Genomic DNA, 27,839 nt, shown 5'->3' with positions numbered 1-27,839 from the left:
TTTGAAGATTTTGTTCCATTGTATCTAACTTTTGAAGCTTTTGTCCCATTTGTTGCATTAATTGTAATAACAATGCACTGGTGTCTGAAACATGTTCCTCAGTGCTATTCGGCAATGCATTTGAACCGGTAATATTCGCATTTTGAAAAGCAGAAAATGTGTCTTGACTTATTTGAGAAAACGGTGAGGACGCAAAACCTGAATATACAGTATTTGCAAAATTGTGCCCTGTCATTTCGGATTTCTGAGGCGAGCTGTTGCCGACCGACCGATCGATCATGCTTCCCTGTTCACTATTTGTTTCACCGTCTACGCCATTATTTGCCGCCCGCTCCATTTCCCTATGCACAATTACCAAATTACTACTTTCAACATTAGTTAATTCATTACTCGGCGGCACTAACAAACTGCTTTCATCTTCACTGTCACTTCTCAGTTTACTTTGGAGCCTAGTATTACGTTTTTCACACGCCATTATTGTCACAATATTTCACAAGATAACACAGAAAACCACAATTTGAAGGCAATATAAGAAAACACATTAACATAGCACTGAAAATAATAGCTAGTTAATTGCAAGGGCAGCTGCGAAATACTTCGTGCAAAACTACATGCATGCCACAACCGTTTTACTGTACAACAACGAAAGATTGCAACTACAAAGGAAATTCTCTCTATGATTACGCGCTAGCAATAAGCAAAAGCTACAAAAATTACACAAACTACAAGAAAAAATCAGAAGATTCCAGTGAGGTATCCTCGGCTAAGAGTCGACATATGAAACGTCCCCTTAGAAAAATTATGCATGACTGTGCTTAAACTGACACACAATATTTTTTAGCGCAACGCAATCTGACTTTCAATAATCCCTACAAAAGAATGGCCCTGACTAACATTAACCTATACGTTTTACAAATCACTTACCTCACAAAAATCTTGGTTACTCGAACTTCTGTAATACAGCGAGCGCCACTACTGCCAGCTAAATAAAAGATTCAAACTACGGAAGGCACTACCTACTGATATGCATAGTTAGCAAATGAAAGATTTTAATACCGAACAAACAATGTATTTACCTTAATAGTCATCAAAAGTCATAATATATGTAGCAGTTCATGACATCCAGTCTTACAAATTTCAAAACTCCGCCATTTTTCTCTCCACATCCACCACTGCTGGCGGCTCACCTCCAACTGCGCAACGCTACGCGCTGTTAACGTCCAGCTGCCCAACAGTACAATGGCAGACAACAATGCAAACTAGCCACAGACTGCACACAGCACAGCCTGTGATTTTCATTCAGAGCGCTACGTGGCGTTACCAATAAGAAAATCTAAACAGCCTACTTACAGGGTATAAGATGAACATCAACAAAAGCAAAACGAGGATAATCGAACGTAGTCGAATTAAGTCGGGTGATGCTTAGGGAATTAGATTAGGAAATGAGGCACTTAAAGTAGTAAAGGAGTTCTGCTATTTGGGGAGGAAAATAACTGATGATGGTCGAAGTAGAGAGGATATAAAATGGAGACTGGCAATGGCAAGGAAAGAGTTTCTGAAGAAGAAAAATTTGTTAACATCGAGTATAGATTCAAATGTCAGGAAGTCGTTTCTGAAAGTATTTGTATGGAGTGTAGGCATGTATGGAAATGAAACTTGGACGATAAATAGTTTGGACAAGAAGATAATAGAAGCTTTCGAAATGTGGTGCTACAGAAGAATGCTGAAGATTAGATGGGTAGATCACGTAACTAATGAGGAGGTACTGAATAGGATTGGGGAGAAGAGGAGTTTGTGGCACAACTTGACTAGAAGAAGGGATCGGTCAGTAGGACATGTTCTGAGACGTCGGGGGATCACCAGTTTAGTATTGGAAGGCAGCGTGGAGGGTAAAAATTGTAGAGGGGGACCAAGAGATGTTCACACTAAGCAGATTCAGAAGGATGTAGGCTGCAGTAGGTACCGGGAGATGAAGAAGCTTGCTTAGGATAGAGTAGCATGGAGAGCTGCATCAAACCAGTCTCAGGACTGAAGACCACAACAATTTGACGTGCTCAGATCATGAATGGAACGGGAAGTGGTACTATACGATGTACCGTCTATCATGCACTTCCCAGTGGCTTTCCGAGTGTAGATGTAGTTGGAGATGTAGATAAAGTTATACTGGAGGTATTGCACTTGTGTGTGGTATGAGGGTACTCCACATTACTGTGTGTGTGTGTGTGTGTGTGTGTGTGTGTGTGTGTGAGCGAATCGATGTTGTTGATTAGCCTAGGGCGCCCCTCGGTAGTAGGATCAACAAAAGAGGTGTCGTGGCACTGAGAACAGTTAAGCTAGAGAGCACCAGAGCGTCAAAGAAAAGCTCAACATAGACTAGCAAGAGAAGCTGCATGACAAGAATGTTTGCATCACGGTGTGATGAGGCGAAGAACAGATGTTTCAAGATAAGTCAGGAAACACGTCACTGGATCTTTCATTTCACCATACTTTTGTCTTATATGGAGGCGAACCGACACTCGTTTTTCTCGCGTACTATCTCGAATGAAGTACGAAAGAATAAAGTTTTTTTACTAAGTTCCATTAGGCTTAAGCGGTGGCTTATCCTATATAAATTTGAATATAGGCGTCGAAGTGTATTAGTCGACGAGGGGGAGAGAGGACTGAACACAGCACTGGATCGATATTCCAGTACAGTCGGCTTCTGGTTACCAATAGTTCTTTCTGGAAGATGAATTGAACTTACTGTACGATGTACTCTGGCCAACAGACACTTGCGCCTTTCGAAGGCAATAACCTCTTCAGTTGTTCTTTACTGCCACTGCCTATCGCCTTACTTTTGAGTTTGGAGAAATGTTTCCACGTTCGCTTCAGTGCGTTGGCAGACAGATGGCGAACGCAGCTGCTCCAGCCGTGGAGGATATACGCGCCTGAGGAGGTAGGGGCGTCACGAACGGCCGTCTCCTCGGCGAGAGGAGGCGGTTTATGACAAGCGAATGACAGCCGAGTATCCGGCCATCAGCATTCCGCCTACCGCACTGCCAATATCCCCGCCGGAACATCTTGAGCGCGCTGCAACGCCTGCGACGCAACTTTGGACGGCCCATTAATTTGGCATGCCGTCAACGGCGAGGCCGTTTGCATACTAAGTCGGCGACGTAATTAGCGTCGCTCATAACTGCCGGACGCAACTGTTTTAAACGAGGCATTCTCCGACGCAAGTTGAAGTAAATATGCAAGATTACCAGAAAATATGAATGCCTCGCTCCGAAACAGGTTCAAATGCCGTTAAAGAGATTCTTATACTCTAGAGGCGAGGGAAAGAGGGAATCAGGAAGATCTTCGTGAATGAAAATGTAGCCTCAAAAATGATTCTGCTTTAATGCTCGATTAGAAGTGAAGCAAAATTATTTAGGAAAGAAGAAAGGTAATTTACAATTATACGACCTTGTCGGAAAAGGCGCATAGCTTAATGAAAATTGACGGAAATGGGTATCTGTAGTGTAACGGAACCACATCACCATTCAAATATTTGTAGGGGAAAAATGGACCAAAATACTTGTATCATTTCCTTTTCAAGGCTATTTTCCCCAGTAAAAGTTTTCTTTGTGACCCTCTGCTTAACACCTCATAACTGTTCCTTATCCTGCTCTATGACACTAGATAGTGTGCCTAATGAAGCTCTCTACACATTCCCTTAGATTCTTATACATTATTGGTGCCCTTAGAAGTAAACTATACTACAATTTCATTGAGACGTACGTTCTTAATCTTAAAGGGAAGCCAGAGCGCTGGTGTTAAGTATTCCTATGCATAATATTATCGATGTTGATGGTTATGGTACCACTGAGAGGGGTCAGGAGATCACCTTAGACTTTACTGTATTTGTGTCCTTGTTTTTTACCTCGTAGCAAGCCTCGGAATTTTATATTTTTTCTTTGCGATATAGTGTGGATATGACATACATACAGAATCAAATCGTTTTGAATGGAACATGGGAAGAGTGTGCCTCAGTTTCTCTAAGCGGGTTGCTCTTATCAGATCGTTATGATGCTAGTGACAGTGAAAAAGCGTCCTACCACTGTCAGGGCGAGACGCAGAGGGGCGCAACTGCTGAAGATTAAACTAATTTGTATCAACATATCTTCTCTTTGAAATAAAATCGACAGGTAACTGAATATGTATTACCATCCTTTTATAGTATTTAAAAGATTAATAAGTAACTGAACTATTACACCATTAGGACGGAAAAAGCAGACACATTTTGGCCACGTAACATTCCACATGTAGTGAGAAGCGTCTGTTGCCGTCGTTCTCATTTTAATGTTTGGGTAGGTATACATTTTATTGGAATGGAGATTTTTTTAGAAAATAGAACAGGCTTAACAGAGGGCAATATAACACTGCGTTCCCATTCGTTAACCTATAATTAGTAACAGGGACAAGAACGAGCTGTATGATGGACTGTCTGTCACGAGTTACTCCCTCAGCGAGGGCAGGCAGTGCCTGAAACTTGTTCAGTGTAGCACCAGCTTCGCCAAGTGTACGATAGTACAAACACCCTTCGAGTGGAAAAAACCTAAAAAAAAGACGGGTGTGTTGTAAACCCGTCGGAGTAGCGCAGGTGCTGATAATGGAAGGTATTACTACTGAAGTCTCAAGTATTAAAATAGACGTAGTCTGTATATTTACAGCATTTTACTATGGCATCATCCGATGAGAAAATGTGATATCATATAATAAACAGTTCAGGAATAAATATGTTATTTTAAAAACTATGGTAAATCAGTAGCAAAACAGTGGAATGACGAAGATGTTCCGATATGCAACAAATGTGTGACAGTATTGCGAGCAAACCGACAGAAGAAAGAAGAGAAATGCTTTTGAGATTTTTATATTGACGAGTTACATCAAGTCATTTCTTCAATATCACCTAATTTCATTGCATTTTCACATTTGTATCAGTCAAGAAACGCCTTGCGGAAGTCAAGAAACACGACACGTACCTGGGAACCCGCGTTTATGGCCCTCTGAGTCTCGTGGCCGAATAGCGCGAGCTGGGTTTCACACGATCGTCATTTTCGAAACACATGCTGATTCCTACAGAATAGATTTCTAGTCTCCAGAAAAGTCATTATACTCGAACATAATACGTGTTCCAAAATTCTACAGCTGTTCGACGTTACAGATATAGGTCTATAGTTCTGCACATCTGTTCGACGTCCCTTCTTGAAAACGGGGATAAACTGTGCCCTTTTCCAATCCTTTGGAACGCTACGCTCTTCTAGAGACCTACGGTACACCGCTGCAAGAAGGGGGGCAAGTTCCTTCTCGTACTCTGAGTAAAAACGAACTGGAATCCCATCAGGTCCAGCGGCCTTTCCTCTTTTGAGCAATTTTAATCGTTTCTCTATCCCTGTGTCGTCTATTTCGGTATCTACCATTTTGTCATCTGTGCGAAAATCTAGAGAAGGAACTACAGTGCAGTCTTCCTCTGTGAAACAGCTTTGGAAAAAGACATTTAGTATTTCGGCCTTCAGACTGTATCCTCTGTAGCAGTACCATTTTGGTCACAGAGTGTCAGAAGATCCTGTTTTGATCCACTTACCGCTTTGACATAAGACTAAAATTTCTTAGGACTTTCTGCCAAGTCAGTACATAGAACTTTACTTTCGTATTCATTGAACGCCTCTCGCATAGCCCTCCTCACACTACATTTCGCTTCGCGTAATTTTTGTTTGTCTGCAAGGCTTTGGCTACGTTTATGTTTGCTGTGAACCGTTTGCTTCCGCAGCAGCTTTCTAACTCGATTGTAGTACCACGGTGGCTCTTTCCCATCTCTTACGATCTTGCTTGCCACTTACTCATCTAATGCATATTGTACGATGGTTTTGTGTACTTGAGACAAAACTTTTGTATTCAGCCGTCAAGTACTCTGAAATCTGCTTTTTGTCACTTTTGCTGAGCAGAAAAATCTTACTACCTTTTTTAATATTTGTATTTACGGCAGAAATCATCGATGCAGTAACCGCTTTATGATCGCTGAATTTCCTGTTCTGCGTTGACTGTTTCAAATAGTTCGGGTTTGTTTGTCACGATATGTTATCGCCACGAGTCGGTTCTCTATTTAACTGCTCAAGGTAGTTTTCAGATAATGCACTTAAAAAAATTTCACTGGATTCTTTGTCCCTGCCAGCCGTTATAAACGTTTGAGTCTCACAGTCTATATCCGGCAAATTAAAATCTCCACCCAGAACTATAACATGGTCGGGAAATCTACTTGAGATATTTTCCAAATTATCCTTCAGGTGCTCAGTCACAACAGCGGCTGAGCCCGGGGGCCTATAGAGACATCCAATTACCATGTCTGAGCCTGCTTTAACCGTGGGCTTCACCCAAATTATTTCACATTTCGGATCTCCGTCAATTTCCTTCGATACTATTGCACTTCTTATCGCTATAAACACGCCTCCCCCTTCACTGTCCACTCTGTGGTATACATTCCAATCTGAGTTTAGGATTTCATTACTGTTTACATCTGGTTTCAGTCAACTTTCTGTCCCTAGTACTATGTGGGCATTGTGGCCGTTTATTAATGAGAGCAGTTTTGGGACCTTTCTATAGACGCTCCTGCAGTTTACTATTAGCACATTATTGTTGTTATTCCCTGTTGCATTTTGCCTGCTCCTACCTTGCCGCGTCTCAGGAGGCGTCTTGTCGGGCCTAAGGAGGAAATTCTCTAACCTAAAAAAACCCACATGTGCACTCCACACGTACTGTGCTACCCTTGTAGCCGCTTCCTGCGTGTAGTGCACGCCTGACCAATTCAGGGGGACCCTACATTTCTCCACCCGATTGCGGAGGTCGAGAAATTTGCAATGTGGTTGTTTGGTATCGTTCCTGGCCGTCACCTTTAATTAGCTACCAGTGTGGCTTTATACACGTACATATTAGACAGAAACAGACGTTATGAAGGCCAGGGGCAAATAATTATGGTAATATTAACCGAATGTGCACGGTGTCTGAGTGAATGCAAAATGCCAGTAATAGCCAGTAGCGCCGGTTTCTGCCAGCGGTCTGCAGAGGGCAGAGCGAGCGACTCCGGCGGGGGAGCAGGTGGGTGGAGTTGGGCGGCCACGAGGGGCCGGCAGACTCGATCTAATATGCGGCGCTGCCGCCTGAGTCAACAGCTGAAGAGCGCTCGCCGCCCTGCTGACTGGGCGGCTGCGGGATGCCACTCCGATCCCGGCAGCCAGTGTCCTGGTCCCCTCCCTGCCGTCTGTCTACTGCCGGGGCGCACAGCCTTCACACGCTTCCTCTGTAGAGCTGCAAAAAAACCTGTGGGCAGACGCATGTCGGTTCCCAGTAACCAGCCAGATGAGTTCCACGACTTCCCTCCTCGGGCCCGGCGCTCTTGCATTATACCGTGTAGAATGAGATTTTCACTCTGCAGCGGAGTGTGCGCTGATATGAAACTCCCTGGCAGATTGAAACTGTGTGCCGGACCGAGACTCGAAATCGGGACCTTTGCCTTTCCCGGGCAAGTGCTCTACCAACTGAGCTACCCAAGCACGACTCACGCCCCGTCCTCACAGCTTTATTTCTGCCACATTTCGTCTCCTGCCTTGATATCTGCGAACGCTCCGCTGCAGAGTGAAAATCTGATTCTGGAAACATCCCCCAGGCTGTGACTAAGACATGTCTCCGTAATATCCTTTCTTCCAGGAGTGCTAGTTCTGTAAGGTTTGCAGGAGAGCTTCTGTGAAGTTTGGAAGTTAGGAGACGAGATACTGGCAGAAGTACAGCTGTGAGGACGGGACGTGAGTCGCTCTTGTGTAGCTCAGATGGTAGAGCACTTGCCCGCGAAGGGCAAAGGACCCGAGTTCGAGTCTCTGTCCGGCACACGGTTTTAATCTGCCAGGAAGTTTCATTATAGCGTGTACCTGGAAATCGAGAAGTCGCGGGATCGAATCCTAGTTGGACCAAGAAAACTGAGTCTTCTTTTAATCTAGCCTTTACTGAGTCACCAGGAACGACATGTGGTCCGTCTTACACGCTACACTGTATATCCACTTTCCCTGGTTTGATAATTCAGGTAGATAAGCGACACACAGATCGTCGAAGAGGCGTCAAGTCGAAAGATTTACAGTCGGTCATTGACCCACACAAAATATTAGCTTCTCTACATCGGGTTTACATTATTCTTGAAATGGTTCTTTTTTCCGTAAACTATTTAAAAATCTGATATTTTGTCCTCCTCAGTGTACAGGTAGATATAGTCCTTCGTCCAGTGCAACTAACTGCTCCTGCTTCGATTCAGTAGGACGTTAGGAGGAAGGAAGCAAAAAAATGGTTCAAATGGCTCTGAGCACTATGGGACTTCACATCTGAGGTCATCAGTCCTCTAGAACTTAGCGCTACTTAAACCTAACTGACCTAAGGACATCACACACATCCATGCCCGAGGCAGGATTCGAACCTGCGACCGTAGCAGTCGCACGGTTCCGGACTGAAGCGCCTAGAACCGCTCGGCCACCGCGGCAGGCCGAAGGAAGCACATGTTACCTTGATCGCTAGGTGCCATGGCACAAGAGGACATATTCTGTACGTACGAACATTTATTCAGTACGCTGAAAATGCAGGAGGAGCAGGGTGTTGTCTCTGAAAGTGTAAGTTGTGATACAGCTTCGCCAGAGCTTGTGGAGGAATTGATCAGACAGGAAAACCAGGGAAAATGAAATCATAGTTTGAAAACGATTACGTCTGGCTACCCCGACGTGTCATGGCTAACAGGTCTGCATTGCCATTGTTTGAGAAACGCTAGCCATCCTGGCTCATAAATATACCACCTAATTTAGACGCTCAGTCTCAGTGTGTTCAACTGTGCACAGTTATTCAGTAGACACCAGCCGCTAGTCATGAGAAGTCAGACTGCAGTCTGAGATGAAGCAACCAACTGCCGCCGTCAGACTTTACCGCCAGCAGCTGCTGGTCCCTACCTGAGCTGAATCTTAATGCAGTGTACTTGGCACTTTAACACCATCAAGTCAGCTGCCAGGTGGCTACCATCTGCTGACGGCTGGCTTCCCGGAGGGTGGTGGGTTCATGTCTAGGCCTCCTAGTTGCCCAAGCAACTCCAACCTGTGAATACGTCGTTGCTTTTCATTGTTCAGAGCGAGTACACGCCATCGTCATCAGCCATGCCGGAGGCCGCAGTTTGACCCTGCTTACTCTGGTGTGTTTTTGGCTGAGTTACGAAAGCACCTCAGCAGCAGAGGCTGCTTCCTGTTGCCCGATGCCAGTAGGTGCCGCTACCTTGCACCGCCGCTCTGCTGCTGAGTCGATCGCAACGCGACCCTGCCGGCCGTCGTTGTACCACACACTGCCCCCTTGTCGGACAATTGCGGATTCTGGCACGCTTCTGCACACGTTGTCGCTTATGTCTCGGAGGTCAACGACTGTCTCTCCATCTCTGTACTGATATGAATAAAAGACTTTCTCAGACAGGAATGCTTATCTGACAGGCCACCATCCGACACCTGCCACCACCATTACCACTGCACACACATGCTGAGGGAGAAACTGCACTACGTCCTGGCATGCAAGCCGCTATCGTAGCCATCATGCTCACGACCCCTACACTAGTGTCACTGCCTCGTAATTTAGAGAGGGAGGATTCGATGCCCCCCCCCCCCCCCCCTCAACTCCACCCTCCAGATTGATAGTGGAAAGGGTTTAAAACAAGCCGTTACAGTTGACCAAACTGTATTTTAAATGCCCGACGTATGTAACAACCTCAGATTGTTTTGGCGCCATCTGCACTTTAAGGATATCTGTTGGCCACGAAGAATAAGCATCGTGTCCAGCAGCGACAAGTGTGTTTGCTGAACAGCTTCGCACGGACACTTCCTGGCAGATTAAAACTGTGTGCTGGACCGAGACTCGAACTTGGGACCTTTGCCTTTCGCAGGCAAATGGTCAACCAACTGAGCTACCCAAGCACGACTCACGAACTGCCCTCACAGCTTCAATCTTGCCAGTACCTCGTCCTCTACCTTCAGAACTTCACGGAAGCTCTTGTGCGAATCTTGTAGAACTAGCACTCCTGGAAGAAAGGATGTTGTGGAAGAGCTTCCTGTGAAGTTTGGAGGGTAGGGGACGAGGTACTGGCAGGATTGAAGCTGTGAGGGCGGATCGTGATTCGTTATTGGGTAGCTCAGTTGGTCCCGAGTTCAAGTCTCGGTCCGGCACACAATCTGCCAGCAAGTTTCATATCAGCGAACACTCCGCTGCAGAGTGAAACTCTCGTTCTAGCTTCGCACTGTCTTCACGGCCAAATCACACAGTAGTCTGATGCGAATTTGAGAACAACGTAGCTTCAAACATTTGCGTTCAGTTGCCCTCTTCAGATGCTAAGAATGCTGACTTAGGTTCTCCGAGGTTTCTGTAAACCATTCCACGTCAGTTCTTGGATGATTCCCTCAGTATCAGAACGGCCGATTTACTGCTTGTGATTTGTCCGTACGACCTAGCCCTCCCTCTCTAATGACCTTCATGTCGATAAAACATGTAAGACAGGATCTTCTTTCTTCATTTTTGCACATGTTTTCATAGAGCTTCTCTTTGACGGAGTGATCCTCGAGAAAACTGGCGAAGTAACAGAAATGTAACTTCTATGACATAAGCTGAGGACGTCGAATTTCTGATGTAATCTCACCAAGGAATCAATGAAAATTACGGTCTCCGAAAAATTTTAATTCGAGAGAGTTTCTTTATTTCCAGCAAAATGTGGAGTGTGCCGCTCAATTTATTTAGAAACCTCGGCTAGAGTGGTTACGGACAGAAGAAACAGAGGTTTACGGAACATACCTGTCGGCGCCTCAATCCAGATTTCATATGAGATAGCCCTGCGCGGCCGTACTTGCCTCACACAATCTGTGTTGAAGCTCACAGATAGCAGGGTCATCCAACAAAGGTGGGGCATTTATCGAAATACAGAGTATCAGAAATATTTCTGTCGTTTATCGTGCTGTGATCACAGTCAGTTCTATGACTGGATGAAGATTCATGTAAGATGACTTGTCACTATGCTCAAGTGCCTGAATCAAATAATTGCATACGGTATTTCAAGAGTCATTTTCTGCCAATGAGCCGCGCGGGATTACCCGAGCACTACGAGACTTAACTTCTGAGGTCATCAGTCGCCTAGAACTTAGAACTAATTAAACCTAACTAACCTAAGGACATCACACACATCCGTGCCCGAGGCAGGATTCGAACCTGCGGCCGTAGCGGTCGCGCCGTTCCAGACTATAGCGCCTAGAACCGCTCGGCCACCAGGAAGCACATTATTAGTTTTCGTCCTATTCATGCAATTCTAGTGGGTACCTGTTTTTAAGTAGAATTACCTCAGTGCAATAGAAGGAGTTGTCCAGGTGAAATAATTTTAAATTAGATTCAAAACTCGCTTCGCTAGGTGTCCAGAAATTTTATATTATTGGGAAAACGAACAAAAAATTTTGTTGATGCATAGCTAAGACCATCCTCGGCCACTGACAGTTCTTTAACAATGGGCAACAAAGTTCTTTTTCCCTTTAGTGTTGTAGGTATGGCCACCACTGTCCTCAAATTATGAGGGATTATTCCTGTGGGATTGTGAATCGTGGCGGCGCAGTTAAAATGCCTAGCTCCTTCAAAAGGTACCTACATGACATCCACGACGTATTATTCTTACTGCTTGCTTTGCTTAATCAGTATTTTCTTCCTAAGTGATAAGTTAACACAGAAAAATTATTCTGTAAGACATAATTGAGCGGAAATAGGCAGAGTGTGTCAGCAGTTACACGAAGAGCAAATATAACTAGACATGTTTGCGAAGATAAGTATTATGCTTCTTCCAGTGCATGTTTTCATCAGTATGAGCATTCAACAAGTTGGAGCATTCTATCATTATTACTGACTCATGCTCAAGTGATACGTAAATTGCTTGTATGACTATGTGTTGCAGTGTTATTTTCAAAATGTAGCGAGAGACCATTTTCAGAGAAACAATAGTACTTTGAAAAAAAATCATTACCAACTCTTATGTTGATTTCCCTCTGACAGGATTTCTTATAACACTAGTATCGTCTGCAAAAAGTATCAGTTTTGTTTGTTGAATGTTAAATGGAAGGCCATTCACATATATAAGGAATAGGAATGGATACAAAATTGGATCCTGTAGGATCCTCTTTGTGAGTTTCCCCAGCCACACAGTATTATTCGGCACAATCTTTTGTATGCTGCCTGAAGTTATCCAAAAAAATTAAATTTTATTCGTTTTGTAGGTATTTCAGACAACAGATGCATTCATCGTGTGCCAGGAGTGAAGCAGGGAAGCCGCATTTTGAAGTCCGCAAGCACCAGAGTGGCAGTCGCACGGGCCCGCTTTCCGCGTGTGTCGCCCTCTTAATCCACTTTGCGGCTGCTATCTCTGTTTGTACAGCGGCGCCTCCCATTGTAAGCTAAGCCGATCCCTATCTCCGACAATGGTCGTGTTTACATTTATTAGGCGGGGGCGCAGAATTTTCCTTTCATACTGCCGGGCTTTGTGGGATGGTCCACGGGAATGCGAATGCATGCGAAGCGGGCTGAGGGGCTCCGCTGCGATGGGCTGAGTGCCGTGCCATCTCGCCACGCGAAAACAGGCAGTGCCGCAGTGCGAAAAGCTGCATGGGTGCGGCGAGTCTTCTGAAGTACAATGGACTGTCCCAGGCCCGGCACGCTGCCTGCGAGAAACACAGTGACCACCTTGTAAATGTCTTTATTGCAAAATACACCCTAAGAAAAAAAAGGCAAGAAGAATAAGAAGATGACGACGCACCACGAAAGAATTATCCCAACGGGACGAAAATCGGCAGATGTACATTTCAGAAAAAAATTGATGATTTATTTAAGAAAAAGAGCTTCATAAACTGAACACGTCAATAACGCATTGATCCATTCAAAAATGGTTCAAGGGGCTCTGAGCACTTTGGGGCTTAACATCTGAGGTCATCAGTCCACTAGAGTTAGAACCTGCGACCGTAGCAGCAGCGCGTTTCCGGACTGGAACGCCTATAACCGATCGGCCAGAGCGGCCGGCCATTGGTCCATCTCTGGGCCTTACGCAAGCAGCTATTTGCTGTTATGTCGATTGATATAGTTGTTGCATGTCCTCCTGAGGGATATAGTGCCATATTCACAGATTGGGGAGAGATTGTGCCATCTTACTGAACGCAGGTTGCCATCAAGGACAAAAAAAAAAAAAAAAAAAAAACGGGGCGCAGAATATCCTCAATGTACCACTGTGCAATAAGGATGCCGGGGACGACAACCAAAGAACCTTACTGTTGTTGTTGTTGTGGTCTTCAGTCCAGAGACTGGTTTGATGCAGCTTTTCATGCTACTCTATCTTGTGCAAGCGTCTTCTTAGTGTATTCATCTCTTCGTCTCCCTCTACGATTTTCACCCTCGACGCTGCCCTCCAATACAAAATTGTAATCGCTTTGTGACCAATACTAAATACACTCCTGGAAATTGAAATAAGAACACCGTGAATTCATTGTCCCAGGAAGGGGAAACTTTATTGACACATTCCTGGGGTCCGATACATCACATGATCACACTGACAGAACCACAGGCACATACACACAGGCAACAGAGCATGCACAATGTCGGCACTAGTACAGTGTATATCCACCTTTCGCAGCAATGCAGGCTGCTATTCTCCCATGGAGACGATCGTAGAGATGCTGGATGTAGTCCTGTGGAACGGCTTGCCATGCCATTTCCACCTGGCGCCTCGGTTGGACCAGCGTTCGTGCTGGACGTACAGACCGCGTGAGACGACGCTTCATCCAGTCCCAAACATGCTCAATTGGGGACAGATCCGGAGATCTTGCTGGCCAGGGTAGTTGACTTACACCTTCTAGAGCACGTTGGGTGGCACGGGATACATGTGGACGTGCATTGTCCTGTTGGAACAGCAAGTTTCCTTGCCGGTCTAGGAATGATAGAACGATGGGTTCGATGACGATTTGGATGTACCGTGCACTATTCAGTGTCCCCTCGACGATCACCAGAGGTGTACGGCCAGTGTAGGAGATCGCTCCCCACACCATGGTGCCGGGTGTTGGCCCTGTGTGCCTCGGTCGTATGCAGTCCTGATTGTGGCGCTCACCTGCACGGCGCCAAACACGCATACGACCATCATTGGCACCAAGGCAGAAGCGACTCTCATCGCTGAAGACGACACGTCTCCATTCGTCCCTCCATTCACGCCTGTCGCGACACCACTGGAGGCGGGCTGCACGATGTTGGGGCGTGAGCGGAAGACGGCCTAACGGTGTGCGGGACCGTAGCCCAGCTTCACGGAGACGGTTGCGAATGGTCCTCGCCGATACCCCAGGAGCAACAGTGTCCCTAACTTGCTGGGAAGTGGCGGTGCGGTCCCCTACGGCACTGCGTAGGATCCTACGGTCTTGGCGTGCATCCGTGCGTCGCTGCGGTCCGGTCCCAGGTCGACGGGCACGTGCACCTTCCGCCGACCACTGGCGACAACATCGATGTACTGTGGAGACCTCACGCCCCACGTGTTGAGCAATTCGGTGGTACGTCCACCAGGCCTCCCGCATGCCCACTATACGCCCTCGCTCAAAGTCCGTCAACTGCACATACGGTTCACGTCCACGCTGTCGCGGCATGCTACCAGTGTTAAAGACTGCGATGGAGCTCCGTATGCCACGGCAAACTGGCTGACACTGACGGCGGCGGTGCACAAATGGTGCGCAGCTAGCGCCATTCGACGGCCAACACCGCGGTTCCTGGTGTCCGCTGTGCCGTGCGTGTGATCATTGCTTGTACAGCCCTCTCGCAGTGTCCGGAGCAAGTATGGTGGATCTGACACACCGGTGTCAATGTGTTCTTTTTTCCATTTCCAGGAGTGTACTTTGTGATCCAGTACTAAAATTTGTGATCGCTTGATGCCTCAGAACACGTCCTGCCAACCGACTTCTTCTTCTAGTCAAGTTGTGCCACAAATTTCCCTTCTCCCCAGTTCTATTCAATACCTCCTCATCAGTTATGTGGTCTGCCCACCTAATCTTCAGCATTCTTCTACAGCATCACATTTCGGATGCTTGTATTCTTGTCTGAACTATTTATCGTCCATGTTTCACTTCCATACAAGGCTACACTCCATACAAATACTTTCAGAAACGACTTCGTGACACTTAAATCTATACTGGATGTTAACAAATTTCTCTTCTTCTGAAACGCTTTCCTTGCCATTGCCAGTCTACATTTTATATCCTCTCTACTTCCACAACCATTCTTGATTTTGCTCCGTAAATAGCAAAACTCATTTAGTACTTTAAGTGCCTCGTTTCCTAAGCTAGTTCCCTCAGCATCACCCGATTTAATTCGACTTCATTCCATTATCCTCGTTTTGCTTTTGTTGATGTTCATCTTATGTTCTCCTTTCAAGACACTGTCCATTCCGTTCAACTGCTCTTCTAGGTTTTTTGCTGTCGCTGACAAAATTGCAATGTCATCGGCGAACCCCAAAGTTTTTATTTTTTCTCCATGGATTTTAATTCCTGCTCCGAATATTTCTTTTGTTTCCTTTACTGCTTGCTCAATATACAGATTGAATAACATCGAGGATAGGCTACAATCCTGCTTCCATTTTGTGACACTCAACTCTTATAACTGCCACCTGGGTTCTGTACAGGGATCCTACTATGAAATGAAGTGGCTCCCTAGACTATCACCCCTTGTGTCGGGACGTATGGGGGACGACAGTCAGGTTGATATATCCCACCACCGTCCGGGGTGTCTTCAGACACGTCTTCTCTCGGCACTGCCGTTCAGTTAGAAGCTGGACTCATCAGTGAAGACAACTCTACCCCTGTCAATGATATTCCAGGCCGAAGACGTGTCTGGAGAAGTCCCGGACAGCGCCGGGATATCAACACGCCCGTCGCCCGCCACGCGGCTCGGAAACTGGGAGTGACGTACTGGGGTGCCACTTCACTCCGTAGCAGAACCCATTCGCGGTAAACTTACAGCACAGCGGGAAGTCGACGATATTCTACGTCCCGTTTTGTTGCTTTTCATGACAAGCCATTCTGTAAGATAACGCTCACCCACAAACGGAGACAGATTCTTCTGCTCGTCTTCGTGCTTTCCAACTCCTGCCTTGACCAGAAATGTCGCCGAATCTCTCCCCAACTGGGAACATTTGGAGCGTTATGGGCAGAAACCTTCAACGAGCTCGGGATTTTGATGATCCAACGCGCCAATTGGAGGATATCCAACAATGCTAAGCCGAACAGCTGCTTGCATAAGGTCCTTGAGGTGGACCAACGTGTTGCAGACCTGTGTTCGAGTCCCGGTGCGGCATAAATTTTCACTGTCGTCATTACCTTGTACAGCTGAACGGCTGATGGTATTCGCAACTGCGAATACATATTATGTATTGCCGCCGGGGCTAAAGGCTCATCACCAATTGAATCTGCCAGCAACAAACGTGACAGCGCGCCTCTGAATTGCTTCGATTGCCTTTTTTAATCCGACGTGGTGGGGACGCCAAACACTCGAGCAGTACTCAGGAATTGGCCGCACTAGTGTTCTATATGTAGCCTCCCTTACAGATGAATCACACTTTCCCAAGATTCTCCCAACAAACCGAATTGTTCTTTTCATCTTCCCTATTACTGTTCGTCTTGTATCTCATTATATTCTCCCTTCTTTTCTTTAGTACCTTCTCTCTCTCTCTCTCTCTCTCTCTCTCTCTCTCTCTCTCTCTCTCTCTCTCTCTCTCTCTCTCTCTCTCTCTCTCTGCTGCTATATCGTGATAAAGTACCTCATCCGGAACATAACATACAACTATTTTTAGGAATACGCGGAATACGCAAACAACATTCCCGCTGTATACATTTTCTGGAACGGAGACAGCGACTGATTCGAAGGGCGCGGCTAAACCACTAATGGTTCCATGAATCTATTGTATCTAATGCTGCCGGCCGCTATGGCAAAGCGGTTCTAGGCGGTTCAGTCCGGAACCGCGATGCTGTTACGGTCGCAGGTTCGAATCCTGCCTCGGGCATGGATGTGTGTGATGTCCTTAGGTTAGGTTAGGTTTAAGTAGTTCTAAGTTCTAGGGGACTGATGACCTCAGATGTTTAGTCCCATAGTGCTCAAAGCCATTTGAACCATTTTGAACCATCGGGTATGATTTCAGGCCACGATTGCACAACGGCACGACAGCACAACGGTACGTCATGCGCGTCCTGCGTCCTCATGTACGACAATACTATGGCGCCAGTTTTCAACAGGACAATACTCGTCTAGACATGGAAAGTGCCTCTATGAGCCGTCTATGTGATTATGAGGTACTCTGGTGGCCCACAAGGTCCCCAGCTCTATTCCTGATAGTCCACCCCGATAGTTTAGTTGTCAGCGCGTCTGTCTGTCATGCCAAAGGGCCAGTTTTCAATTCCCGGCTAGGTCCGAGATTTTCTCCGCTCAGGAACTGGGTGTTGTGTTGTCCTCATTATCATGCCATCATCATCAGTGGAAGGCAAGGGGAAACCATCACTGGAATCACTTCCCTAGACGCTCAAGCGGTGGACCTCTCTGACGAGGCTTCCCCCAAGACAAGACCTGCAGTAAGGAAGAACATAAAGTTTTTTTATTCCTGACAGATCATGTATGGAACGTCCATTCCACCCCAATTACAATACTATACGGGTCAGCTTGTCTCAGAAGAGTATACAATGGCTGTACGACATTCCTCCCAACCGAACCACTGCATGCATCCAGGCCGGGGGAGGGGGGGGGGGGGGGGGAGTGTAACGTCGTAATGATAAATGGCTCCGTACCGCCAAGTCCTTCACAAATTCAACTCAGTACTATAATCATCGAAAGAACATCCCAGACTCTCTAAACTCGTAAAGTTTCGTTTCGTCCTCCTTTATGGGTGCTTCACTTTTCTGATAGGCAGCGCATATGGAGATGTTCGGAAAAATCCAGAGGATGCTACTATCTCTAACAGTGTGTTGGGTGGATTATGATGACTAATGAACCTTCGAAAATTAGGAATTGTCATCTCACAATTTTCGCATTTAGAAATTTACGATACTTGTTTATTATTTTCGGAGGCACCGCTTTGGAGGAAAAGCCTGCTGCAAGTTACGATAATTTTTTCTGGTCGTGAAGTGTATAAAGTTTACTGTGTGTATGTTTACTTCTCGGTAGACTGGCTAGCTTGCTACTATCGTGAAAGGAGACCGAGGCCTGAGAATACCTTTCACGACGCACAAAAGAAATTACATCCTTCCACTTTTCGCTTCCTTTCCTCTCTCAGCTTTCACCTTTGTACGAGCAATGAGGACATATATCTTTAAAGCTACTGCTGTTTAATTATTGCAGATATGGACTCTGCAAACGTTTAAACTTGCTTTGCAGTTTCAGATGAGTTTCCTCACGTCCTCTCATTTCTCCTTCTCTTATTTTTGCAGAACCTGAGACACGACAGAACACGGCAATTTCCTCCTGTTCCTCATCCCATGCCACCATCAAAAGAAATTTCTCAGACACTGTAATAACAAACTGGTTAAGTTATCAGTGTTTCTCCGTCTGAGTGCACGCATTCAAAAGCTACACATTACTGCCGTTGCTGTCTTGAGAATTTCCCTTAAATGGGAATATGTCTGGCACTGTCAAACAACGTCACATAAATGGAAGAACAACAAGACGTCGTGTGAGTTGTTTACTTCTTGTTAGCCTGCGTTTCATCCAAGGTTTTAGGAAGAAGATAGATGTAAAATGTTGACAATAGAAGTATTGGAAAATAGATATTAGGTACCTTTGAAGAGTGATCTTCAGAACTATCTCAAAAATTAAGCGGAAAAAGGGTGCCAGTGTAATAGATGACATACGAAATCTGTGAGAAATCTTTTCCAGAAGAAGAGACAAGTTGGTACACCAATGCCGAGGATTCTGTAATTATCTAACCGGCAGGTGGAGCGACCAATAGATGGGAAACATTGTGGGGGATGACGAAGATTAGCGTACTGTAGAAGATACCAGGTGCAGGAAATATGCATAGGTAATGAAAGTGGCACAAAAGATGATAAACTGCAACGAAGCAGTGTTAATAGTTGTAACAAGAAAACTAGACCTCAGCAATGCTTCGAACCTCTCGCCCTCAGATGGCGTGAATCTACATCTAAATTAGGTTTCTTTTATGTTTACTATCGTCAAATAATGTATGCTTAGGTGTGTATTCTACTATTTCTATATTTCTATTTTTATTATTATTACTACCTGTTATAAGTTTTGAGTGCTTTATGTAGCATGCAGCCATAGTACTGTTAGTGGTGCTACAACTACACTTAACCCTATATATTGTGTGTGTTGTTTGTGTTGTATGTTTAACAAAACTGATTGTAGCTTTTTTGTTGTACACTATACAAGTGTTATACAAGTGGTTGCTACACAGATACAACAATGATTATTATAAATCTATAACTCTTAATATTGTCATACGTCTAGATCTTAATGGGTATATCACTGTCTGCGTCTGATTTGGCATATGCATCTGTGTCCGTGTTTGTGCCTGTGTCATTCCATGAGTTATATTGTCCTGTTTCTTGTGTGTCCACTCTGATTCTTGTGTATGGTCGGTCCTGCCTGTACACCTCGTATAAAGTTCATGTCTCTTCGTCAGACATATTGGTCAGTACACTCCAAGTGTCCTGTTGTAATGTTATTTGTCCACTGAAGTCCTACTCTGTCCTTCGTCTTCTGTGTGTAGATACGTTGCGACATAATGCCACATGCCTTCAGGGAATCAGTGTTCTCCACATGTGCATGTGTCTGTTTGCTTAGACTAACACGGTATAGGTGTGCTGGGTACGAGCCATGGCCCATGAGGAAAAGAACCATGCCGCGCGATGGATCGACATGATTTATCTTCATTCCTTCCCTGCCGGCCGGGATGGCCGAGTGGTTCTAGGCGCTACAGTCCGGAACCGCGCTACCGCCACGGTCGCAGGTTCGAATCCTGCCTCGGGCATGGATGTGTGTGACGTCCTTAGGTTAATTAGGTTTAAGTAGTTCTAAGTTCTAGGAGACTGATGACCTCAGAAGTTAAGTCCCATAGTGCTCAGAGCCATTTGAACCATTCCTTCCCAGCTACTTGGGAATAAGCAGTGGACGCGCAACATCCATTATCAATTGTATCCCATTCTTTTGGCAGTGTGCCAATCCGCCAACTGCGTAATTGGTGCTTTTCTGTGATCCCTTCTCCTGTTATTTCCAGTACCTTACTGCGTCAGTCTCTCCTGAGCCAGTACGCTGGCACTCCTTGACAGTGATGTCGGTGGGGAACACACCCAGCACCTCCACCGACATGGTGCCAAAGACCCCGACATCCTAGGGCAGCATGCTTCTTTATCCATTCCCCACTACAGGTCACAAGGAACTGTAGATGCGACCACGCGCTCACCGTGATACATACAATTAACTTAGGGCACTGTAATGTGTGAGTATAGTCTTCAGAGGTAGTGTGTGTTGCATAGAATTGACTCTTGCCAATTTATGCATTAATTTCGTTGTCCTGTCAATCGTAATTCCTGTGTCCTCGTTAAATATCAATTATTCGTCAACGTCTATACCCAGGCATCTTGTCCAATACTTTTCATCGTATGTCGATGTCATGTTTAATGACAAGTTCACATGTGTGTGAATTCCTAAGGGACCAAACTGCTGAGGTCATTGGTGAAACAGCTCAAATCACTTCTTCAGGTCCAGATGGTATACCAATCAGGTTCCTTTCCCAGTATGCAGACACAATAGCGCCTTTCTTAGCAATCATTTACAATCGCTCACTTGACGAAAGGTCCGTTCCTAAAGACTGGAAAGTAGCACAGGTCACACTAACATTTAAGAAAGGAAACAGGAGTATCCCATTGCATCACAGACCCATATCACTGACATCAATTTGCAGTAGTATTTTGAAGCCTTTACTGTACTCATCACCTTGAAGAAAATGACTTATTGATACATAACCAACACGGATTCAGAAAATATCGTTCTTGTGAAACACTGCAAGCTCTTTATTCCCATGAAATAATGAGTGCTGTCGACAAGGGATCTCAAATCGATTCCATATTCCTAGATTTAGAGATGGGTTTTGATACCGTTCCTCACAAGCGGCTATTAATCAAATTGCATGCATATGAAGTATTGTCTCAGTTGTGTGACTGGATTAGTGATTTCCTCTCAGTTCGTAGTGACAGCCGGTAAATCATCGAATAGAACAGAAGCGATATATGGCTTTCCGCAAGGTAGTGTCATAGGCCCTCTGCTGTTCTTGATTTACGTAAATGATCTAGGTGAAAATCTGAGCAGCCCCCTTAGATTGTTTGTAGATGAAGCTGTAATTTACCATCCAGTAAAATCATCAGACGTTCAATTCCAATTACAAAATGATCTAGAGAGAATTTCTGCATGGTGCGAAAAGTGGCAATTGGCACTAAACAAAGAAAAGTGCGAGGTCATCCATATCTAGAATTACAATTATGAACAACGTAAAGTGAGAAGACCACATAGATATTATTGTGGGGAAGGCGAAACAAAGACTTCGCTTTGGCGGAACACTTAGAAGATGCGACAAACCCTCTAGAGAGACAGCCTTCATTACACTTGTCCGTCCTCTGCTGGAATATTCTTGCGCGGTATGGGGTTCTTACCAGGTAGGATTGACGGAGGACATCGGAAAAGTTCAAAGAAGGGCAACTCGTTTCATGTTATCGCGCAATATGGGTGAGAGTGTCAGTGATATTATACGCGAGTTGGGGTGGCAGTCGCTGAAACAAAGTTTTTCTTCGCGGCGAGATCTATTTACGAAATTTCAATCACCAATTTTCTCTTCCGAATGAAAAAATATTTTGTTGACACCCACCAATGTAGGGAGAAATGGTCATAATAAAATAAGAGAAATCAGAGCTCGAACGGAAAGATGTAGGTGTTCCTTTTTCCCACGCGCCATTCGAGAGTGGAATGGTAGAGAAGTAGTATGAAAATGGTTCGATGAACCCTCTGGCAGACACTTAAGTATGAATTACAGAGTAGCCATGTAGATTTAGATGTAGATGTCGACCCTAAGGACATCACACACACCCATGCCCGAGGGAGGACTCGAACCTCCGGCGAGAGGGGCCGCACAATTCGTGACATGGCGCCTCTAACCGCGCGGCCTCTCCGCGTGGCCATGTTTGATGATGGGACTCCTGTTGAGTACACATTTTAGTAATAAGTACACAGTTTTATTTACTGCAATCGTGAGTTTGTTCTTTTTGCACCAGACACTCACACACATGAGAAACTGCGTGGTCTCATTCTCGAATTGTGGTCTGGAGTTCACAGATACCTCCACTAGCAGGCCGCAGCAAACGCTACTACTCCACTTACTCTGCCATCTGCCTCTTAATTAATGAAGTCTTCTACAGTTATCAGTCGAATCCAAGAGTTGTTCTGAGATAACGTTTAGACAGTTTTCCTACCCACCATCTTCAGGTGAAGTGTCGGATACATGTCTTTATAGCCGCTGGACCACAGGATCTTCGGTCTCGATTATTCAAAAACAGTCTTAATCGCATTTATTATTATTATACGGCCAACCGGTTTCAACCCGACGTAGGGATCATCTTCTGGGCGTTTACAGCTGGTGGTGTCAGTCCTGTCTACATAACGGCAAGAAACTAGTTGAAACCGGTTGGCGGTATAAAACAATAAATGCGATTAAGACTGTTTTTGAGTAATTGATTAATCATAGTAATCGCTGCTTCATCTCCCCAACCATGTTGCCCAAAAATCTTCTGTTTCGTCTGCAACCGCTCTCCAGAAGACGTGACGTGGCCGGGTCGGGGGAGAGGAGGGCGGAGGGGGGGCGTGCTGGAGGTTCCAGACGTCGCACTGTGAGGCTGCCTGTCTGTTCCGTCTGCTGCCTTCGTCGCCTTGACATCACAACGCTCTTGGCATATTCCCGCAACCACCACATGCCTTCCAGAACTTAACTGGAAACTGCTATCCCATCCGCCAAGATGATCATGGAACCACATCTCCACTGCCTCTTTGATGATCGAGTCCCAAAACCTGTTCGCCCTGCACAGCACATTGCTCTATCCAAAGTCAAACACATGACCGTAATCGAGGCAGAGCTCTGCTACTGCAGAATCGTCCGCTTGGCTTCTCACATGTTCTGAACGGTTCTGCGTCTAGACGACGCACTGCTTGCCACTCTCTCAACTGACGCTGTAGACCCCAGATGGCTGGTGTTGTGCTCTGCAGCAGCAGAGAACAACCTCAACGAAGATCGTATACTTAACTTCGTACAGACCAAGGCGCGAACGGCTTCCATCAACATTGCTACGGCATAATGTTTGTCTTATGTAGTCAAGTATATTTTGTTCCTTTCCCACGTTAGTACTGACGAAATAGGGCCCTGAAGAGAAAGGCTATTCTGCAGGCTAAGCGGTATCTAAAGCTGCAGCCCCTTTTCCACTCTGCACCAAAGCCTACGTGGGGGAGAAAGGAAGCCGGCACAGAAATTACCGAGCGCGCCCGGCAGTGAAACATAATTCGCCTCCGCGTCTCAGGGTGCTGAAATCGAGGCACTCTGCCGGATTGGGCTGCGCACCTTCCGCTATACCGTTCGCTGCTGCCGCCGCCGCCGCCGCCGAAGCCGCGCGTAAAGCGTGCGGGCCGCCGGCCGATTGCCTACGAATGCGTCATTTGGCTGAGCCCGCCACAACCTATAGAGACGTTCTGGAGCCGCGTTCTGCAAACACGCCACCCTCCTGCGAGGCGCTCCTCCTAATCATCGCACGGCGAGAAGTGTTGCGTCTTACGGCACATGCGCACGGCGAAGAAAGGTTGCACTGTAGAACCGTTAGTCCCAGGGAGCAGAGAAATTGCGAACACAAACGATTCAGAGACACACGAAAGAGTTAGCTTGACTCTCAACAATACAATATTTAAACGTTGCTGTTGTTGTGGTCTTCAGTCCTGAGACTGGTTTGATGCAGCTCTCCGTGCTGCTCTATCCTGTGCAAGCTGCTTCATCTCCCAGTACCTACTGCAACCTACATCCTTCTGAATCTGTTTAGTGTATTCATCTCTTGGTCTCCCTCTACGATTTTTACCCTCCACACTGCCCTCCAATGCCAAATTCGTGATCCCTTGAGGCCTCAGAGCATGTCCTACCAACCGATCCCTTCTTCTAGTCAAGATGTGCCACAAACTCCTCTTCTCCCCCATCCTATTTAATACCTCCTCATTAGTTATATGATCTACCCATTTAATCTTCAGCATTCTTCTGTAGCACCACATTTCGAAAGCTTCTGTTCTCTTCTTGTCCACGCTTCACTTCCATACGTGGCTACACTCCATTCAAATACTTTCAGAAACGAATTTCTGACACTTAAATTTATACTCGATGTTAACAAATTTCTCTTCTTCACAAACGCTTTCCTTGCCATTGCCAGTCTACATTTTATATCCTCTCTACTTAAACCATCATCAGTCATTTTGCTCCCCAAATAGCAAAACTCCTTTACTACTTTAAGCGTCTCATTCCCTAATCTAATTCCCTCAACATCACCCGACTTAATTCGACTACATTCCATTATCCTCGTTTTGATTTTGTTTATGTTCGTGTTATATCCTCCGTTCAACTGCTGTTCCAAGTTCTCTGCTGTCTCTCACAGAACTACAATGTCATCGACAAACCTCAAAGTTTTTTATTTCTTCTTCATGGATTTTAGTACCTACTCCGAATTTTTCTTTTGTTTCCTTTACTGCTTGCTCAATATACAGATTGAATTACATCGGGGAGAGGCTACAACCCTGTCTCACTCCCTTCCCAACCACTGCTTCCCTTTCATGTCCCTCGACTCTTATAACTGCCACTGGTTTCTGTACAAACTGTAAATAGCCTTTCGCTCCCTGTATTTTACCCCTGCCACCTTCATAAAGGCTGCGCTGTAGAACTGTTAGTCCCAGGAAGCAGAGAAATTGCAAACGCGGACGATTCAGACACACACGAAAGAGTTTGAGTGACTCTCAAGAATACTATATTTAATAGTTATCTTCTTCAATATTTCCTCTGAGAGACAAAGGGCAGGCAATACTTCGTAAGATCGTGTCGGACCCTCTTTTGCTTGGCGAAGTGCAGCAATTCGACAAATCGTTTGACGTCACCTGCAAAAATTGTGCCGTGCTTCCTTTGTAGCCGTCCATAAGTGCGAAAGTAATGACTATGCAGGATTTTGTGCACGAACTGACCTCATGACGATGTACCGCAAATGTTGGATGGGATTCACATCTGGCGATCTGGATGACCAAATTATTCCCTCCAGTTGTCCAAAATATTCAACCACTCGCCCAACAGCTGTGGGCCACTGACAAGGCCCATTGTCATCCATAAAAATTACATCGTTGAATGGCTGCAAATGGTCTCCAAGTAGACGAATATAACCATTCCCAGTCAATGATCGGTTCAGTTGGACCAGAGGATCCAGTCCAGTCCATGTAAATAACGAAGCCACCACCAACTTTCAGGCTGTTTGTTGATAACTTGTGTCCATAGTCGCGTGCAGTGTGCACCACACACTATCCCTACCATCAGCTCAAACCAACTGAAATTGGGACTCATCTGAATAGGCCACAGTTTTCCAGTTTTCCTACCAATATGGTCACGCCTCCAGAAGAGGTGCTGCAAGGTGATGTTGTGCTGTGCAAAGGTACTCGCGTCGTTCGTGTGCTGAAGTAGGCTATTAACTCGAAATTTCGCCTCATTGTCCTAATAGATATGTTAGTCGTACGTCTTACATAGGCTTCTGCAGTTATTTCAAACACTGTTGCCTGTCTGTCAGCACTGACAACTCTATGCAAAACTCGCTGGCCTCGGTCGTTAAGAGATGACAGTCGGTCGCTGCGTTGTCCTTGGCGACAGGTAATGCCTGAAAATTGGTATTAATGGCACACTCTGCATATCGGAATATTGAATTCCCTAATGATTTCCGGAATGAAATGCCCCTTGCATCTAGCTACAACTAACATCCCGCGTTCTAAGTTCGTTAATTCCCATAGTGCTGCCATGATCACGTTGGGACCTTTTTGGAATAAATCCCTGAGTAGAACTGACAGCTTCGCCGGTGCACTGCCCTTTTAACCTTGCGTGCACTGTACTATCACCATCACTAAATCTGCGTATCGCGGTCCATAACTTTTGTCACCTCACTGTAAAACTAAGTCGTGGAATAATTATATAGATCTAAGGCTGTGTCATATACAGTAACTGGAGCTAAAGGGGATGACATACTGTCCATTACCACGATAAGACGTGCAACCACTGTACACAACAAAAAGAAGGAACTCTCAATATTCTATTTCCTGTATACGTACGTAACAAAGCAGATAATCTAAACGCACTAAATGAACTAAGTTCGGCGACTGCTGATTATTTCTCTCTGATCGAGAGAAGACGCACTTACTCTTCAAATACGACACGTATGAAAATGTACAGTTTTTGGTAATACCGTTTACACCGAGTGTTTCTGCCAGCGATTCCATGCTCAGAGGCTTAGATGTCTCTGAACAATTTGTATTAACTAAAGTACTAGCTGAGAAATGACGTGGGTATGTAGACCAAAAATACCTAATATGTGCGAGTATGATCCCCCACCGAGGGGTCCGTACACATCTAATTACGTACACAGATCTTTCATCGATCACAGGAATAGAGAATCTCGACCATTTTGCCTGTTACCGATATGGCTACAGGAATGATATACGTCTACCAGTTTCTCATAGATAGGAGTCTAACAGGATACACAACCGAAAGTCAAATAACAAAAAAAAATATTTTTTCGCGTGATATAATTATAAATTAACAATTTCGAATTTTTTCCTTAGCTTGTACTATGAAACCTTGCTTCTTGCCAAATTTCAGGATTCTAGGTCATCAGGAAGTACCCTACAGGTTTTGGTACGTGAGTTTGCGAATATTAAAATGTTGTTGCTGTTGTTGTTGTCTTCAGTCCCGAGACTGGTTTGTTGCAGCTCTCCATGCTACTCTATCCTGTGCAAGCTTCTTCATCTCCCAGTACCTACTGCAGCCTACATCCTTCTGAATCTGCTTGGTGTATTCATCCCTTGGTCTCCCTCTACGATTTTTACCCTCCAAGCTGCCCTCCAATACTAAATTGGTGATCCCTTGATGCCTCAGAACATGTCCTACCAACCGATCCCTTCTTCTGGTCAAGTTGTGCCACAAACTTCTCTTCTCCCCAATCCTATTAAATATTTCCTCATTAGCCATGTGATCTACCCATCTAACCTTCAGCATTCTTCTGTAGTACCACATTTCGAAAGCTTCTATTCTCTTCTTGTGTAAACTATTTATCGTCCATGTTTAACTTCCATACATGGCTACACTCCATACAAATACTTTCAGAAAAGACTTCCTGACACTTAAATCTATACTTGATGTTAACAAATTTTTCCTCTTCAGAAACGCTTTCCTTGCCATTGCCTGTCTACATTTTATATCCTCTCTACTTCGACCATCATCAGTTATTTTGCTCCCCAAATAGCAAAACTCCTGTACTATGTTAAGTGTCTCATTTCCTAATCTAATTCCCTCAGCATCACCCGACTTAATTCGACTACATTCCATTATCCTCGTTTTGCTTTTGTTGATGTTCATCTTATATCCTCCTTTCAAGACACTGTCCATTCCATTCAACTGC

The sequence above is a fragment of the Schistocerca gregaria genome, chromosome 5 (assembly GCF_023897955.1).
Source record: "Schistocerca gregaria isolate iqSchGreg1 chromosome 5, iqSchGreg1.2, whole genome shotgun sequence".
In the NCBI taxonomy this organism is placed as follows: Eukaryota; Metazoa; Arthropoda; class Insecta; order Orthoptera; family Acrididae; genus Schistocerca; species Schistocerca gregaria.
This window is presented reverse-complemented; position numbering follows the sequence as displayed.